The 19,026-nt window shown below is 38.8% G+C and overlaps 1 long non-coding RNA gene across 1 annotated transcript; it reads left to right on the top strand.

Moving 5' to 3' along the window:
* Positions 1-619: 619 nt before the first annotated feature.
* Positions 620-2,691, top strand: LOC128782469 (uncharacterized). The gene is made up of 3 exons (XR_008428794.1): positions 620-742; positions 1,506-1,626; positions 2,539-2,691. It is a non-coding gene; the product is annotated as an uncharacterized LOC128782469 (long non-coding RNA).
* The last annotated feature ends 16,335 nt before the right edge of the window (positions 2,692-19,026 follow it).

Raw genomic sequence — 19,026 nt, 5'->3', positions numbered from 1 at the left:
AGCTGGGGACAGCGCTTGTACGACAAAATATTGGCAAATTGTTGGAGAATTCTTCATCCCCTGTGGTAAAGATTTCCAGTGATATCTTTGCATTGGCTCTCCTCGGTTGATGACTGGAACTGAGAAGGCAAATCTTGGGGCATCCTCAGGATGAAGCGGTATGCTGAAGAAACAGTCCTTTATATCAATGATGACAGGAGGCCAGTCTCTAGGAATCACTGATAGAGAGGGAAGTCCATTCTGGAGTGGTCTCATGTCATTGATCACTTCATTTATCCTCCTCAGGTCGTGAAGTAATCTCCAGGAGTTGGAAGTCTTCTTGTGAATGACGAATACTGGTGAATTCCAGGGACTGTTCATGGGAGCAATGTGATCTTTTTGTAGTTGCTCCATTACTAATTTCTTAAGGGCATTTAATTTTTTCTCTGGTAAAGGCCACTGATCAATCCAAACTGGATTGTCAGTTTTCAGGATAGCTTTACAACAGGAGGTCTTGATGTGATGCCCATCATGAGCCCAATTCCAATCTTGCTCCCCACTGTGACATCACGTCTCTCCCCCATGTGGTGACTGGTTTCTGCATGATGAAGGGACGTACAGCAGCTGTCTTCCCTTCAGGACCTGTAATAGTAATCATGGATTCACTTTGCAAACACACAGTCAGTTCTGGTCAGTTCTGGCCTATACATTCCACTCAGAAGACATTCAGCATTGGAGTAGGATTCACATCTGGAACACCTCGGTACACAGTTTGATTAGTTAACAAAGCATTTTGTTGAGATACATTTTGTTTGAATATGTCCATAGATAAAGCAATTGCAAAAGAAGTAGGTGTCTTAGGTTGAATTACCACTGGAGCATTAAGTGGAAGAACTAAAACCATTAGCTCTTCATTGCAGTTTACTGCAGTAACAGCTGGAAAAATCAATAGCCAAGACTTGTATTGTTGTCTTTACCTATAATTAAAAATTCTTGTCTTTGTTGTGATTTGTTAATCAGACCTGTAGGTATACATTCATAACAGAAAATTTTCAAAAAACATATTAATTTAGAGTTTGCCAACTCAAGTTTTGTCCCTGGGGGTAATAAGGATGAACAGCTTGTGGCACTGGTGGCAAAGGTAGATATTGTGTTTGGCTTTGATGTCCCCCAGTTAAGGCCAAGGGGGCAAACTTTCCCCGGCAACTTCTGAGTTGCCACTACTTGTTTCACTGCACAGTGGGTCACACTCTGCTTGGAGTTTAACGCCAGGGGATTACCATCTATTTCAAATTTAGAATGACAGCTTTTTGCATAATGTCTCCCTTTTTGACATCGAGGACAAACAGAAGATACCCTAGATTTTATTATTGGATTAGGGCAATTCTTTATCACATGACCAGGCTTCCCACATCTGAAGCATGACCCTTTAGCAGAGTCCAACTGAACAGCAGCAAGAGTTTTTTCAAAATTTTTGTTTGTTCCTCAATGGCTTTTCCCAATTTATCACCCAATTTCTCTCCCAGTGAATCATGAGATTAGCAATTTGCTCTCCAAGAACATTAGCCTGTACTGTAGCAAGATACTGTGGAGTGCCAATCCTACTGCAAGCTGAAAGCACCTGAGGAACAGTTGGAGGCTGCTCGGGTAATGCAGAAATAATTCTTTTACAATCATAATTCGCATTTAAAAATGCTAGGTTTTGAAGAATATAAGAATGAGCTGCTTCATCAGGGCATTGTCTTTCAACAGACTGTGTTAACCTATCTAAAAATGCACCATATGATTCATTTGCTCCTCGTGTTATGGTTGAATATGCTTTAAGAGTGGTACCTGTTGATTCGACAGAAACCAAGGCTTTCCTTGTAGCCTGTTAAATATCTCTCAACACTGATCTAGGCAAAGAGACAGCCTGTGTTTCTGGTTTATCATATGGTGACTCGCCAGACAACTCAGCTTCTGTAAATCTTTCATAAGCATCACCCACATATCCTTCCCTTAAAACTTTAATAAATTTCTTCCACTGGAGTTCCCATAACATAAATTGTGAATTAGTTAAAATCAGACTCACCACATTGTAACAATCAGTTGGCGTGAGTTCATAAGAGTTAAAAATACTTTTTAACACATTATTAAAATAAGGATAATTAATTCCATTTTCTCTCAAGGCCTGCCTTAACTCTTTGATGTCATAATGTGATAATTCATACTTAGGCTTTCTATCATCCCTCCCATAAGAAACTGGCATTGCTAAAATTTGTTAATTTAAAAACTTAAAATCTCTTTCTTTCAAAAGATTCTGCCTTATTCTTTTCCAGTCAGTTGTTGCAACATCATGTTCCGAACTAGCCAGATTATTGTCATAGCAACCCTGCTCCCAGGGAAATCCTTCTTGGCTTCCAGCCACAGTTCTGGGCATTCTGCCCAAAGAAGTCTCAGCTTGATTACTTTGTATCTTGCTACTATAGCAACTCTCGGTCCCTGCTTTCTCAGCTTTTTGATTTTCCTTATTTTTCCCAGTTTTCCTAACTTTCTGAATTCCCCCCTTTTTTATTTCAGGCGTGTTAATACAAGGAATAACAGGACTAAGTTTAGAAGAAGTGACCGCAGATGTGAGAGGAGAATCCCCTTTATTTTCCTGTGTTATGGCAGCAGAAATAGCATCTGAGTTTTTTGTTAAAGGCTGCAGTTTCTTTTTATCAAAAAAAGACAACAAGCATTGATTGTTAAAATCAGGGAGACATAATTTTAAAGTAATTGTAGACGAAGGTATAAGAATGCTACTGTCTTGCCTGTATCCCCTCTGATCTTTGGGGCCCTCATCACCTGAAATTGGCCCCTTGATGGATACAGAGAAGCAGAAATCTCAGGGGAACCTGCTCTATCAGGAGATGGAATTAGTCTAGGAGAGTTAGAGCACAAAGATTCCTGAGACACTGCTCTTTTCGGAGAGTGACTGGGGGATAAGGAAGGTGAGCTATACAAGAACTTTGTTGTTCATTATTTAAATCAACAGATAGGTCACCGGTAGGATTAGTAACACAGAAATCTGTGCTAGTATCTTTGGGACCCAGCCTGGAATTTGCACTCCCCTCCATATTCTCGGAACATCATGTTTCCTCATTCATAACCAAAGCTGACCGTTTCTTTGCCAATTTAGACAACATGGAATCAGAAAGAACTTTCTCATGCTGCTCTGTGACACCCAATTCCTGAGACACAGACCGACCAACAGACTGGCCCAAACGACTCCAAATCTGATACAACATAACAAGAGTGCTCATCTTTAGACACAGAAGGGAGACGCACAGTTTCCTTACCTTCAGGGAAAGATACAAAGGTCTTGTCTAAAGGCTTGGGAGAGGGGGTAGATGGAGGAGAAGGGGGGGCGGAGGGGGGATCATCCTGCGATTTTTCCAACTCACTTTGTTTAAACAGTACTAACAATGCTCTGCAAGGATACAATAACTTTGCATTCATTATATCTTTATGTCCAGAAATTTAATTATAATTTCCAGTTAATAAAGTTAATAATTTATAAGAAAAAATTACTGTGGGGTCTTCTGAAGGATAGTTCTCCTCCACCCAGTGTAACAAGTCTTTTAGTTCATTTTCCTGGATTTTTATCTCAGGTTTTTCTTATACAAATGTTTCTAGTTTATGATAAGCATCCCATTTAATTTTTGAGATATTCTGTCCCATATTTTCTTCTCCAGGGTATCCTTTCTCACCTGATTGTCCAATGGGTCTTTGTGAGAGCTCAAGATCCAGTCTTCTTTTACATCCTGGAGGCCCACTGGCAGGAAATTATTTTGTAGGAATTGTATGATCCATAAAACGAATCCATAAAAAGCTATCTGTGGTGTTCTTAAAACCAAACACAGGGTCACCACTTCTGCCGGATCGGTCCGTGTCTCACAAACGGGATGGGACCCTGACTGGTTGCAGACTTCGGATTTATTATCTGTCTGTATCATACAAGCAAAAAGCAAGAGACACAGGAAAATAACAACATCCATGCAAATCCAGATCAGAGACAAGATGGCAGCCCATGCAAAGCCTTTTTCTACATATTCTTTGAACCAATAGCATAAAAGAAAAGGTGTAAAGTCATTGTACTCTAATCAATTAGAAAAGGACCCACGTGGGTTTAACATTAACAAAAGGACTTCTCTGAACCTCAAACAATACACAATAATTCATTATTTAAGATTGAAACTTTCTTTGTGAAGTATATATCTAGGACTTTTCACATCTCAAACTATCAGTAAGTTCTTGTTCTTTCTTGTTCCTTATGATAAATATAAATGTATTCACTTGGTTCTTAACTTCCTAGCTCCCTATGAGAAGGTTTTGAAATTTCCCAGTCTTTCTCAGCTTTATATAAAGTCTTTTACCTTTTTATATTCCTACAACAATCCTACCAGCAAGGATATTTTTCTTCCTGTGTTACCCTGTTGCTCCTTCCCTTCTCTTCCCTCTGGTTGGAACCTGGCATCCAGCCATGGTCAATCCACCACACCTGAAAATGTGACCGTACCAGACTGCATAATGCATTTTGTGGAAATATTTTTACAATTAGCTAGAATGATTGTAAAGGTTCTTGTTCTGAAACTGCCAGTTTTTTTTTTTTTTCCCTTTGGCTTTTCTAACTTAAAAAGGCAGAATGGGACAGCAGATGTCACTATAATAGCAGTAAAAGCAGGAAGAGTAAAATCTGTATCTTTCTTACCACATGTTATTTTGGCTTTATACAGTATTCATCAGAGAAGAGGATCAAGGGCAGCTTGGTGCTTGCCCTGGTCTCCTGACTGTAGATTTATCAAAAAACAGCTCACCTTATGTCAGTATTTAGAAGCATGAACACCATTTGGGTTCACTAAGAGATAAAGGATACAACTATTTTCCTTGTGGACTAGCAAAGAGACAGGAAAAGGAAATACCCTTTTGGAAATACCCTTTTGTAGTTTCTGATTTTTATTCAAACCTAGAAATTTTCAGTAAAATTAAATAGAAAATACAGAGAACTGAATGTAAGTTTTAAGTTTTGTGTTTTGAACAGAGTGCCTAAGTCTACTCTTTTAACTGATATTCAGTCTTAGTGGACTCAGTGGAACTGTCCTGCCATCAAAACCTTGTCAGTGTATCTCACTTTTAGGCTCAACCATTCCACTTTTAATATTCAGTAGGAGAAAAATCTGTGTCTGCTAGATGACTCCTGCAGGGTACTGAATGCCACAGACTGCAGCTGAAGAGAGTATCTACCTATGAAGGGAATCTTGAAATCAATTATAATACTTACTGAAACACAGATTAACCAGTAAACATAGAAAACAACAGATGAAACTTTGGATTTCATGTATCTGTAGCTTAAAGAGATATTAAATATGTCTACATTTACTGTAAAGACTTGGGTTTGTAAAAAGTTGCAAAAATGGATAACAGTGAATAGTCCTCTGTTCTTTAATTTAGGTTAAAGGATAGGTCTGACCATCCTTGAGTTTCAAAACTCTATCACTAATGCTGTGCTGAGGAAAACCTTCAGGAATATGCCTCTTTTTCTGAAGTTCAGGCAGTAGGGTAGCATGTAACCTGTCAAGCAAGTGTATTTGCTGTTTTATAAAAGTACTGCTCTGTCTTTACTACTCCTGAATAAGTATCAGTCTGTTCCAGTATGGCATGTCTTGTGCTCTGAAGGCTTCTGTGGGGGACTTGTTTGCATTCCTATTATCCATATTTCCAGCGGGCTTTGTTTTCTGCAGCCATCTTGGAGGAACAGGTGAAAAATTTTCAAGAATTGTATCACTACGAAGAGAACATAGAAAAAACTGCCAGCCTGGGCCCTAAAGCCCCATAATCTTCATATTTCAAAGGGCACTTAATATAGTCTTACAACTCAATACTAGGAAATAAAACACTTCCCCAGTGCTTAGTGAAGGATATCAATGAACCTAGCAAAGAAACTTTGAAATCACAGACAGCCTTTCCAAATGTTCCTAACCTTACCGTTAGTAATATATATTCTTTATACAAATTAGCTGCTGAGAATTGCAGGGGAAAAAATAGTTTTATAACCAAAGCTGTATGAAATGAAGGACAGTGAAACCAGATTAAAAGAACTAGATAAACAATACAAGCAGAATTCACGTGAGATCTGAATTTACATAAATCATACCCTGAAGTTCAGAAGAGCTGAGTTATGCCTTTTTCATGCTGTGTCTTCATGCTGCTAGCCAAGACAAAGTGTGAACAGCCTGAACCCTTGTGGGAGAAAATGTTTTCACATGGCTTTGACCATCTCTGAGAGCATTTTGTTACCTGCTGCATTACATGAGATTTGGTTCACAATTTAAATAGTTAAGATGCATACAGGTGAAGATAGTTACAGGTCAGTGACAAATACCAGTTTTAAAAATGGTCTGAACAGCCATAGTTAATAAGTGTAGATTTCAAGTCACAAATTCAGTTCATTCTGATGCTGCAAAGAGTCTCTGCTACAAAGGAATAGACTTGGCTCTTCATCTGGGTCCATATAATTTGTCTATACCATTGCTGATCATAGGAGCAAGATGGGATGGAAAAGATGACACAGCTGAAAGTATTTTATAAAAGTATTTTAAAACTAGTAATTAGATTAGAAACTGTTAGTGACAAACCCTGAGAAAAATCCGTGCATGTGATAGTTCATTTGCATATAGGATCAAGGACAGAAAATAGCACACTTCTTTGTTTCTCTCAGATTTTAGCTTTCTGTGTACTACTTTTTAACTTTCTGTGGTTTTATATCCTTAAAACATAACCTTCCTTCTAATGGAGTTACCAGCATGGGATTTAGCTATTACTTGTCACGTGTTTCAGAGGAACTTGGTTTTAATCCAGACACACCTTTTGTAGTCAGGCAAATTATTATAAGCTATTGCCTGCATGTTCTTGCTAAAGAGGTACTGTGTGGGCAATATCTGTTGTGTGCTTCAACAGACAGCCTAACACTACCTGGAATAAAACTTGTCAGGGAAAAATGTGTTTTTCTAACACCAATAAGGAAATATGGTTTAGAATAAAGAAATTTGTTGTGCTGTTCTAAATAAAGTGAATGTTTTGCTGAAAATGAATACATTGAGGGGGAAGAAGTTGAGACATACGTCATTTTCACATTTTTAAAATAATGCCAAAGACTTGGTGTTTTTTCATTTTTATTCGCTCAAATTGTACAGGAAGCATACTCGTTACAAATAGCAAACACTTAATGAGTTAATGAGCTCTGAGTCTAGATCATGTGTGGCTCAGCTTAAACTGAGGTTCATGTTGACAGGTAGGACCCCAGAAGAGGCTTTTTTGTGAGATAGGCTTGTTAAGGATAGCCCTGAGATGGAGCAGTTTTATATTAAAGAAGCATCTTTGGATCTTATTTCTCTGGCAGAACAGCCAAGGAACTGTGATGGACCAGCATTGCATGAAGCTATGGAAATTTCCAGGCTGAAACTCTGAAAGTAATGACCTGAGTCACAGCAAACACTCAGTTGCAGAGTGAGAAAGTGGGAATCTGCCTAGATTCCCAGCATTTCTGGAATGTGAAAAGGAACACAGATATGCATGAATTTTCACTATACTTTATTGAAAAGAATTGTTTTGTTCTTCCCTGATTGCTCCATAAGCTCTCAACACACAATTCTAACAGGTGAAGTTTCTGCAAGTACATTTTAGCATCTTACTTAATATCCTCTGTTAAGTAGGAATTTGCTGAAGCTGTGGTTTCAGACAACCCATGAGGAAACACTTCAAAAAAATTGAGTATAATGAGAACTAAGGTCTTTCTGTTGCTGTGGAAAGGATTAAGCATGGGGAGTTTTGTTAGTGTAAGAGAACCAAATATTTGCCAATAACTAATCCAAGGTTGCTTCAGTATCAATAGTTACTGTAAGCATGTGTAAGCATGGCATATCCTATGGCAGCGTAACATCAAGCCAAAGCTGCTTGTTGTTGTACAGAAAAATCTTTATTTCTGAGTGACCAATTGATAAGAGCATCTTCAGAATACAGTCTCAGTCTCCTCCTTGTCTCTGTGTCCTTACACCCTTGAGGGTGTAAGGAAATCTTGTATTTTTTCCTCTCCCTTAACAAATGCTTAGTATGTATCATAGTCTCCATGGATAGTAATGCATTGTCATGGTTTGCCATGATTTATCTTTGCTTCCTCACTTTTTCCTGCTACAAATTCTGTATAAGATCATTGTGCAACCTACTAAATCCATTAAAGCAACAGAAACCTACAGACTTTGAAGACCTATTCATTAGTACATGGTAATGTTAAGGAGAATGTAGCCTTCCAGAAGATTGCACTAACCTCACAATTTAGTAAACAGATCTCTAAGGGTAATAGGAGAGAAATGTATGCAGAGATCTATGGAAGAAGCAGAAGACAACCATAGTGGATGCTTGAATATGGATAATAAAGTGAAACTGTCTAGTGTGAAATAGTTTGTGCAAATTACTATGTGCAACATGTTCTCAATATACATGAATCCTTTTCAAAACATCGTTGATTGGAGCTCTGCAAAAATCTGCAAAAATATTAAAAAATGGAGAAGGAACACTGGGGACCTAATAGTTCTGAGGCTTGTGCAAAAGTCTTCACTTTGATCCACATCAAAGCTGCTGCTTCAATGTTATTTCTAAAGGAAAATTGGAAAAGGAAGGGAAAGTAGTGCATAAGCCTAATGTATTAAAGAGTCTCTCTTTTTCTGACTGCCTGGTTTCTGTGCTGCAACAAATGCAAGATGAGAAATGGGAAGTAAATGAGCTGTAATTAAGTAGCAGTGGTAGCAATGCATTTGATTTGGCTGTTTGTATTGTTGATCTGTTAGACTGTTGGCCACAGAATCTACTCAGAGGAATACTAGGAATATTCTCTTTAAAGAGTAGAAAAGAGGAATGGAGGAAAAAGAGGAATAGTCAAGGAGGAAATATTAATCAAAACAGGAATCTATAATAAACATCAATGTTAGAATGTTTTTAATGTGATATGACATCTGGTGTTTATTTAATGTATGAACTCCTATAAAGACACAACTCTTTCCAGAAAGACTTCATAATATAAAAATAATTTTATTCAGTGGGCTTAGTTGTTGTGATTTAAATCTTCTGTGTTCAGTTACATATATTTATGTAATGTATGTATATGTAAACAAGATTCTGCTTTAGTCAGGTTTGACCTAATTAAAAGTACTTCTTAGGTTTCATAAATAATTTGTAGACCTATTGCCTAGGAAAAGAAGTACAAGAGAAATTATATTAAGCTGCTTCTCCACCTACCTGACTTGCCTCCCAACAGTGTTTGGCAAGCTTTGGTCATTACTACACCTGAGATGAAGGCCATCTGGATAGTGCTTCTGTCTTCTTTTACTAAACTTAAAAAAAAAAAAAAAAAGGTCTGCTGAAATGTTCAGGCAGGAAGCATTACTTCCATTTCCTATGTGAATATCTCAGTTATGTCTAGAGAAGTTCTGTGTCAAAAATTACAATAAAAATTACTATATGAATAGAGAATAAATTTGAAAATTTTCTCTGCTACAAAAAAAAAAAAAGTAGAAACTGATTTAAAGAATCAGTAGTATTTTGAAATTTTGTCCAACCTCATCATATTTCTAAAATTTGAAATGCAGAAGTCTATAAACAGAAAATTGCTGTCTTAAAAGCATATCTCACTAATTCTGTGAGATGTATTCTATTATTTTTGAAGCAATTCAGGCAGTTCAATATCCTTCCTCATGTTTTGTGCATGCAAAAAATTGGTACAAGCTCACTTGTGAAGAAAAACAAGAGACATCCAGTTCACCTTTAGAAACCAGGACTTTACTAACTTAGTGAAAAATATATTGAAACTAATAAATGTAAGGAATAAAAATACAGGAAGTATTCTTTTTATATATATTTTACAAACTTTATTGTTCCAGAAAATTGAAGTGTTAAATTTAGAAAATGCTTTTACTGATTCTCTATGATTAATGTTGTTATGTCCAGCATAAATGGAAGAAAATAATTACAGGCTTTGTTGCCAAGAATGAAATTCTGCAGAAGCTAGGATCAAAAATGGAACCTAACTTTGTAGCTATCTAAATACATATTTAAATATGGAGGCAAAGGTAAATATCTCAGGTTTTTTTAGTAGCTCTTTGTAATGAAGAGTAAGAATTAGCCTTTGTACCAATAAAATAACTGTGAGCTTTACCTTTGATTTCAGGTATCTAAAGAGAGCAGTAGATAAGCACAGAGTCCTCATTAGTCAAGGAACCATCATACCAGCACTAACAGTACACTCAGCTTTGTGTTTTATAAAGAATGAGTGTAAAAGGGAATCAGATTTGTGGTTTAAATGAGATACTTTGTGATAGATGTTTGCTTTTGTCTTTGTAAAAATAGATTAATTTTTATGGAAGCATTTGAAATATGAAACATAAGTAAATAAAGTAAACAAATCAATTATAAGCATCAACCTTTGGGGATCTTTTTCTTGCAATACATGATTTTCACCAAGAAAATCCGCAGTTGTCTAGATGTTTGGATCATGCTTTGTATAAGTTGAGTAAAGAATTGAGATGAAAAAGAAATGAACTCAAAGAGATGAACTCTTTGAAGACTGTGTTCAGATCTTCCTAAGGCCTCAAGGGTGAAACCTTTTTTCATGAGTGATAAGTCCCTTTTCCAGCTACATGTGGTTTACCCACATACAGGTATCAAATGGCTGTAACTTGGGGCATAAATTTGTCATTCAGCCTGAGTAAAATAATTCATTGCAACAGTCATTTTTCCCTAACCTAAAATAATATCCAGGGAGTCTGAGTACAATTCTCTATCTGAATTTGGGACTTCATTTTTTTCTTGCCTATGGTAGGTTTATGTTGTTCTTGATTTGCAATGTGCTGTAACAGTATTATTAAATGAGTCTTGTTTTAGTAAAAAGTGTCTGTACACTCTATCCTTTTCACTAGACAAAATAAAAATGTTAATTTGGGAACTCATGAAAAACTTGACCTTTTAAAGACAGAGCAAATTCAGCGATGACCTATTTCACTTTTGTTTTATCCTTTCCTTGTTTAGAATTCTAGTGGTTGTTGACTGATGGCCTGAGTTCAGCAGGTCATTTATCCATGAGATTCTTCCTTATCTTGTCCTCTATGATTCAGTGCTGTCATGGGTGAAGTGGTGACTGGTGACTTGCTGGGCAACAGCAACCATGTAGTGTTGAATTTCAAACCTCTGGTGCCTTGCCTGCTCCTACCTTGCTCCCAGGATGGGCCAGGCACAGGCACGAATGGTTAGAAAATCACCATATTTTATTAATGTGTCTTCAGCAAAACTGTTTTCCCAAAATGGGTTCTTTCATCCCATGTGCAAGAAGCCAGTCTTCACAAGGGTCGAGGTATTTGCTTTATTTACAGTTCTGCACAGAAAGGGGTGCTGGGTGCTAACCTGCAAAGCTAGCATGATGACTATTACAACTTTTCATTGTTTTTATAAATTCTAGCAAAACCAGTAATCTTCACTGACTACAAGTTGTATGGTTCTCTTATTAATTAGTGTCCTATATTCTATTGGTTAAAAGATTCCCTCACTTCTTATACTGATTAATCTGTATGCTCAGATCTGGTGGTTCTCTTGGGTCAGTGGGCCATGAGTAAGTAGTTGTGACTCCTCCTGCTAGAATTATCTTTTACTTAGAGCTGATTTCAACACGGTTTCTGAGTTGGCTTTATCAGCTACTTCCTCGTCTTGGGAGTTCTGCTTGTAAATTCTGTATTTGTTGTGTCCACTATCAGTAAGTAGTACATCCTTCTCCCCAAGTTTTGTCAACCTCACCTTAGGTCTGAGACCACTGAAGCATGTCCAGCTCTAAACCTTAGACAGGTAGTTCTACTGACAGTAGTTTATCTTTCTAACAACTGGACATTATCCTCACCCTGTGTTGCTCCTTCAGGACACCATGCAGGCTCCAGCCAGCTGCCATCTCCCAGGCCCAGCCTGGTGCTGTCAGAGGGCACTAATCTTCCAGATCTCCTGCCATGCAGGAGAACGAAAATGGCCTGCACAGAGTCCAGAGTGCCCACCTGAAGCAGGAGGTGCATTGCTTGTGGAGAGCCTGCTGCTCACTGAGGGGCTCCAGCTGGCGGGCAAGGGGTTGGGGGAACCAGAGGTCCTGTGTGGGGCAGGGGGAAAATGCTGCACAGCTACAGCCAGAGGAGAGGAGTGAGAAGATGTGACAAGAGCAGCCCTACAGCACCAAGGTGGGATGATGAGGAGGTGCTCCAGATACCAGAGCTGAGATTCCCCTGCAGCCCCTGGTGTAGCTTATCATGAAGCAACTGTGCCTCTGTGCCTGTAGAGATCCACAGTGAAGCAGAGATTCACCTGCAGGCCGTGGAGGACTCCATACTGGAGCAGGTGAATGCACCAAGGGGGATGTGACCATTTGGGAAGCTCATGCTGGAGCAGACTCCTGGCAGGATGTGTGGCTCCATGGAGAGAAGAGCCCAGGCTGGAGCAGGTCTGCTGGCAGGACTTATGATGCTATGGGGGACCTGCACTAGGACAGTCTGTTCCTGAAGGATGGCTCTCCATGGAAGGGATCCACACTGGAACAGTTTGGGAAGGAGTTACATGGGAGAAGTTCATGGAGGACTGTCTCCTGTGCAAGGGATCCCACACTGGAGCAGGAGAAGACGCAGAGAAAGAAGGAGCAGCAGAGACTACATGAACTGACCACAACCCCCATTCCACCTCTGGTGCTGAAAAAGAGGAGGTAGGGAACTGGGACTGAAGTTGAGCCAGGGAAGAAGGGAGGGTTAGGAGAAAGGTGTTTGAAATTTTGGTAGTATTTCTCATTGTCTTTCTCTGATTCAATTTGCTTGTTATGGTAATTGGTGAGTGACCCATCCCTGTTTTTATCTCAACATCCAAGCCTTTCATTTAGTTTCACTTTCCTGCCCAGCTAAGGAGGGGAGAGACAGAGCAGCTTTGGTGGGCACTTGGTGTCCAACCAGCACCAACAATCTACACTATCCTTTGGTTTGATATATAAATTTCATGAGTAGCATCATTAATGAAAAAAATAAATAGCTACTTGTTTTGTTTTAGACTTGTAAATCTCTCACTGTAGGATACCAGTTTTGCTTATGGTTGTGTGTCTATTCTCCCACACTCCTGCAGTTCTCCAGTAAAAACCTTCAGTTGAAACAGAAAACTCAGTCATACAGAGCTGCCCCCTTCTCTATCTTAGCTCATTTTATGATCAGAATATTAACTTAATGGGCAGTTCAAGTGGTGTCAGTGATTTAGTGTGTATCCGCATATTTGTTTAACCTTTTGACTAAACCTAATGACAAGACATTGCTAACAATGCAGTATCTCCTTTGAAATATCAGAACAACAGCAATAATTTAAATTCATACACTCAAATTTGACTATCTCCTAAAACAATCAACAGCAATATCTTTATATTCTGCAAAAGATGTTATTAAAATGTTAATATTTGTTGGAACTACCCAGTGTAGCAGTGCAGGTACTGCTTTCTCATTTATGTTCTTTCATTAGACGTTTTGGGGTAGCCCAGGTGCCTCAAAATAACAGGGTATCTGCTAAGATAGAGTGGATAAGAAAGACGTTGACATGAGTGTGCTGCCCTCTCATACAATTGTGAACAAGTTCCTTTGCACAAAGCGTGATGGATTTCCTTCTGCCAAATGACATAGTGTCCTGTATCAATAAAGACAAGTGCTCTGAATTTAAAAAATAACATCTGGTTTCTCTCTCTACTTGAAAACCATGAGACTGGTCCTCATTTGAGATACCTTTCTGTTATTATTGCTATTATTCTCAGCAACACGCATATCAAAGTCCATCCCACAGATAAATGAACTGAGGCTCAGAGATGGAACTTATCCAGTCAGATTGTAATCTATTTATAGAGATGTCTAAAGAGCAAAAGGATACAACCTGTTATAGGTAGTAATTTTTTGATTCAGTGAGTATTTTAAGTTATTCCTTCCATTATGTTAAAGTTCTAAGGCAACAAACTCTGAAAAAGTGAGTTAGCTTTTTACCTTTTTGCAATACTATTAATCTTATCTGGAGCACTGGAGAGAGTTGGAGTCTTCATTCGAGAAAATAAAATCTGACTTGTGTGATTTAATATTCCCTGATGTGTGCAGTCAATTGAATTTCCATACTAGTGGGACATTGTGCCATAAACCATGGCTGCCTTGAGACAAAAATCAGCCGATTCAGTTCTCTGATTGAGGCAATTTTCATAGGTGAAGGTGCAGTTCCTTAAAGTCTGGCATGCCAGGACAGTTGATAAATGTGATACTGCAAGGTCAGCTGTTACTGATGCAATGCAGGTTTGATTGACTTTCATTATGAAGAGTTCTTTTTCACAAGCATATTTCATTTGGGGTTTTTAACCTATAAACTACTGGAATGTGGGGGCTTCGGTGTTTTGGGTTTTTTTTTTTTTTTACCCCCTTTTCTTCTGGAGAAGTAAGGGGGAAATGGAGTGTTCAATATGAAGAGGAAAAATGGTATTTGCTGCTGTAAGCATGGTTTATAGGAAATAGCTTTGTGGGCAGGCAGATTCAGGAGTCAGGTCCTCCTGCTAATCATTCTTGTTCTCATTGTAGGATGACTCACATGGAGCTGGTACGTTCACAATAAGCCAGAGCTTTTGAGCTGTTGTGTTGCTGCAGTATGGTCAAATTCAATTCCTGAACAGTAATTTGGGCAAGGCTGTGTACCATAGGTGTCCTGCACTGACACTGCTGAGGAAGGTCTCAGAGGGTAGAAAGAAAGACATGGATCAAAACAGTAGGGTCTCTTTCCTTCCTGCTAGCATTTGAAGATACTTCCAGCCCTCAGCATCTTTCAGCCCTCTGGGATAGTCATCCAGTGAGGATTCATTCAATATTTTTAATTGTATTTTCCTTGCAATAAATGTTCCTGCATTTACCAAGGCAGTGAGATCCTTTGGACTCCTTGCCATCAAGAAGTAAATGTAAATGTTTGTAACCTGGGGAGTGGTGGGAAAGGTTGTTGTTGCTGGGATGGGATGTGTGGTGGTGCAATCCTGTGGTGGTGCAATCCTGAATACACAGATCCTTTCACACAGATTTCACTTCCTTGAGATAAGCATTATGAAACTGGACCTATTTAATGGTGATATTTTCCTCCTGCAAAAGCTATGTGGAGAATATATGGTCTGGTTAATAGTGAAGTAAAAGAATCAGTGAAGAAATATGAGAAAGTTCCAAAAAACATACCACATAGGAGACTATCCCTTTTGTTCTGCTCTTTTGTTTTTAGCGAAAAAAAAAAAACCCTCTTATTTAAGAGAGGCTAAATGAATTGGCAATGAGTTGTATCTATAATCATGGGCATACACCACAGGCTTGGTAGAGAAAGCCCTGGAGGTCCTGGTCAACAGTGGCTGAACATGAGCCAGTTGTGGCCAAGAAGGCCAATGGCATCCTGACCTGTATCAGCAATAGTGTGACCAGCAGGACCAGGGCAGTGATTGTCCCTCTGAACTTGGCACTGGTGAGGCCACACCTCAAATCCTATGTCCAGTTCTGGACCCCTGAGTTCAAGGAGTACTTTGAGGTGCTGGAGTGTGTCCAGATAAGGGCAACAGAGCTGGTGAAGGGTCCAGAAAATGTGCAAAACCCATGTGGATGTGGTGCTTAATGTGGTGATTAATGATGGTCCTGGCAGTGCTGGGTTAATGACTGGACTTGATCTTAGAGGTGTCAACCTAAGTTACCCTATAATTCTACATAAGGAAAGGTTGATTCCCTTGTCTGCAAAAATAGATATTCTTCCAGAAAGTAACTCCAAATTACTGCGTTCTGCATCAATTTCAGGGACATCTTTTCTTCTCCCAACAAATACTGCATATACATTCTCATGTCACCCTGTATGCACGATGTTACAACCCATCTCTGAGTCAGGGCAATGGAGGTTCTCATTAATAAATCCCTTGGGGTGGTTGCAGGGATGTGACAAGATGTATATATGAACCAGGCTTATTTTTAAATCAATTTGGTTGCAACAGAAGGGAATCATATAGCCGTCTTGGTCCTTTCCATAAAAAAATATAATGAAGAAAATATACAAGAAAAAGGAAGAAAGAAGTGGAAAGAACAAGAGTAGATAGAGGAGAGGGAAGGTATCACCACCAGTAGATCCAGCAACAAGACCTGATAGTTGTGATTTCAATGTCCAGTGATGGTTGGAGTGATTGTCAAAGTCTCGATCCACTGGGGTGAGGGTAGCACAACAAAGAGTTTGATGGATTATATACATCCACACCTACTGGGAACACCCTGATATTTCGCTGGAGGTGGGAGAAGTGTTACACTGTCAGCTGCAGTTGCACCTGTCAGAAGGGAGGAATTATCTGAGTCCGTGTACCTCCGGCTTACCTGTGAGTCCGGATACCTCCCCTAGGGAAGGGGGTAGTTTTACACTGCCAGCCTTATCGGGAGGGAGGAAGCTGGCAGGATAAAAAGCATTACCCCACCTCTGCAGGATCTGCTTCTTACCAGCCTTTCCTCTTATCTGGCATGAAAATCCTCTGTTTAAAATGTCCTGGGTCATCAGGGAAACAATAGATTGCAGGACTCACCCAGCCCATCAAAGGCACATTATGTAGGTCACACACCAGACTGACAAAATTCACTTGTAAAGATAATTTGAAGTAAAATTGGCTGAGAATCACACTGCAGTTCAAGGACATACAGGATCAGTAAAAAAATTAAAAAAAAAAAAAAAAAAAAAAAAGCCAAACTCCCAAAAAAACCCCTCACTCCAAACACAGAAAAGCAAATTACATACTTAATATTTTTATTTTTCTTCTCAGAGGAAAACTATGGATTATGTAAGCAAAATAGGGCCAACAATCTTCATTCCTGCAGTGTTGTCTCTGTGGGATGGCAGAATTTTCCTGTCCTGATGTGTTTAATGTAACTTTTCCAAGAAATTGTTTTCATGCATTGATCAAAGAGAGAAGTTATGAGTGCTACAGATGCCAACTCCCTCTTTTTAAATAATTTTAAATGTAAAAGGGTACAAACTGCAACCTGTTTAGAATGTTGCTGGCTTTTCATGGTTTCACTGTCAGATGTCTGTAGTGTCTCAAATATGAGGGTGCAGTGGATGAAGGAAAAAATTCCCCCTGCTGCATTATCCAAACCAAAACAGGAGAGCAACTGAGTTCTCTCAGTTGGAATTTTTGCAGCCTTAAACCAGGGCCCAGGCATCTGATTACAGAAGGTTAACTGAAATTTCAGAAGCTTTTTAGAACTTTTCTCCAGTAAGCATAGAAAATCTTTCAGTGTGGTGGGAGTGGAGTAAAGGAAAGAGAAAGCTGTAGAATTCTAGCAGTTTTAATACTGAGAAAAAGCTACACTAGAATCTATGTGATGTGTAGACCTCGTTCAGTTTCCTTAAAGTCAGAGATACTTAAAACTCATTTTTAAGAGCTTTTTTTCACTTGTATATCCATTTTTCTAGAGCTCTGCTTCTTTCCACTTAACACTCTGTTTTGCTCTGGCTCTAAACAGAGTGTAGAGTGTTTTCAGGCAAAACACCCTTATCAGTGATTCCATGAGACAATGATTGTCTCAGCTCTGTGTAAATGCAGTCCAGACTTGCAGTTACAGCAAAAAATGGCTTCAGTAGCCTTCCTAATAGAACACCAGACACTATTATGACAGTCCTCTGCTGTATGATGAGTATCAGCATTAAGAACCTGCTTCTTTTATACGTAGTATTTTTAATGTGATGCCACTTTAAAAAAAGCTACCAGTACCTTCCTATTACCCCAGCTATGATTAAAGCTAGTATCAGGGAGAGGAGTATTTTCGTGTACAGCAGCAGTGTCTCTAGATAAAGATCTTTTACCATCTGGGTCATCCTAGATGACTTTACCTTGGAGGTTTTTCATGCACATACTTCTTTTCATCTGCTTTGGCAACCATCCTGCATTAATTGTAGAAGGCAAGGAACATTTGTGCTCTTCAGCTTTCAGAAGGCTTTCTATTCTTTATGCGAAACCTAACAGTTCTTGACTGCATGCAAGAGAAATTAATAATACAGCTGAAACTTTGTAACTTTTCTAAATCAGTAGAGTGAGACACTAATATGCATTTAATGGCTAGATTTCTGTCTTTATGATCCATATGCAATTATAAAACATACCATAGTAAAAAAATCATTGTATGTTCTTAATCAAGTAGCAGGGCTGTATCTTTCTTTTCAGTGACAGTTTTGATAAAGTGCTGATCTGACTGTGATCTGGGTTAGAAGAATGCAACAGCTGTCCATGCAACACTGTTACATGGACAAGAGGTGACAATTGATGAAAAATCTTAACATAAATCTGCTTTTGTTTTCTTTCCCAATTTTTCTCTGCCTATTCAGAGGCTGGTCTTGGCCTTAACTTATTTAGCAATGTTAAGAGAACGGTGAGGCAGAGAGGTAAATTTTCCAAATGCATGCATTGATTTTTCATACACTGCATGCTGATTAACAACACTAGAATACAAATGGTTTTGCCACTTCTTTTATCAAGAAGTGATAATTTTACCATTTCCATATGAAGAAGCCCATTAAAGTTTCTAGCACCTACTTCAAAACAAGCTTTTTTTTGCTAAGATCAGCTTAGCAAAAGGTCTTTGCAGCTTTGCTCAGATCCTACAGTGGCTGGCAGTTCCCAGGTGGTGAGCATTCAGTTATTTAGTTCACATGTTTTTCAGCCAAGTGAAGACTCTGTGTCTATCTTGAAGTCCCTATACTGAAACTTGGTACACCGTAGGTTTTCCGTTGCAAGTTCTGAATAGGTCTGCTGGTGTTACTGAGTAGCTTGCAATGGGTTTAGAAGTAATGTTTCAAAATAGCGAATATGATGATGACAGTGTCACTGCCCCCGAGAGTGCTTTATTTTCTTGGCACTGTGTGCTGACTAGTTCAATGACTTGCATGTTCCTTGTGAACTTTTAG

Source organism: Vidua chalybeata, chromosome Z (genome assembly GCF_026979565.1).
Source record: "Vidua chalybeata isolate OUT-0048 chromosome Z, bVidCha1 merged haplotype, whole genome shotgun sequence".
NCBI classification, from domain to species: domain Eukaryota; kingdom Metazoa; phylum Chordata; class Aves; order Passeriformes; family Viduidae; genus Vidua; species Vidua chalybeata.
Note: the sequence above shows the minus strand (reverse complement) of the source record. Positions and strands in the feature narration are given on the sequence as shown.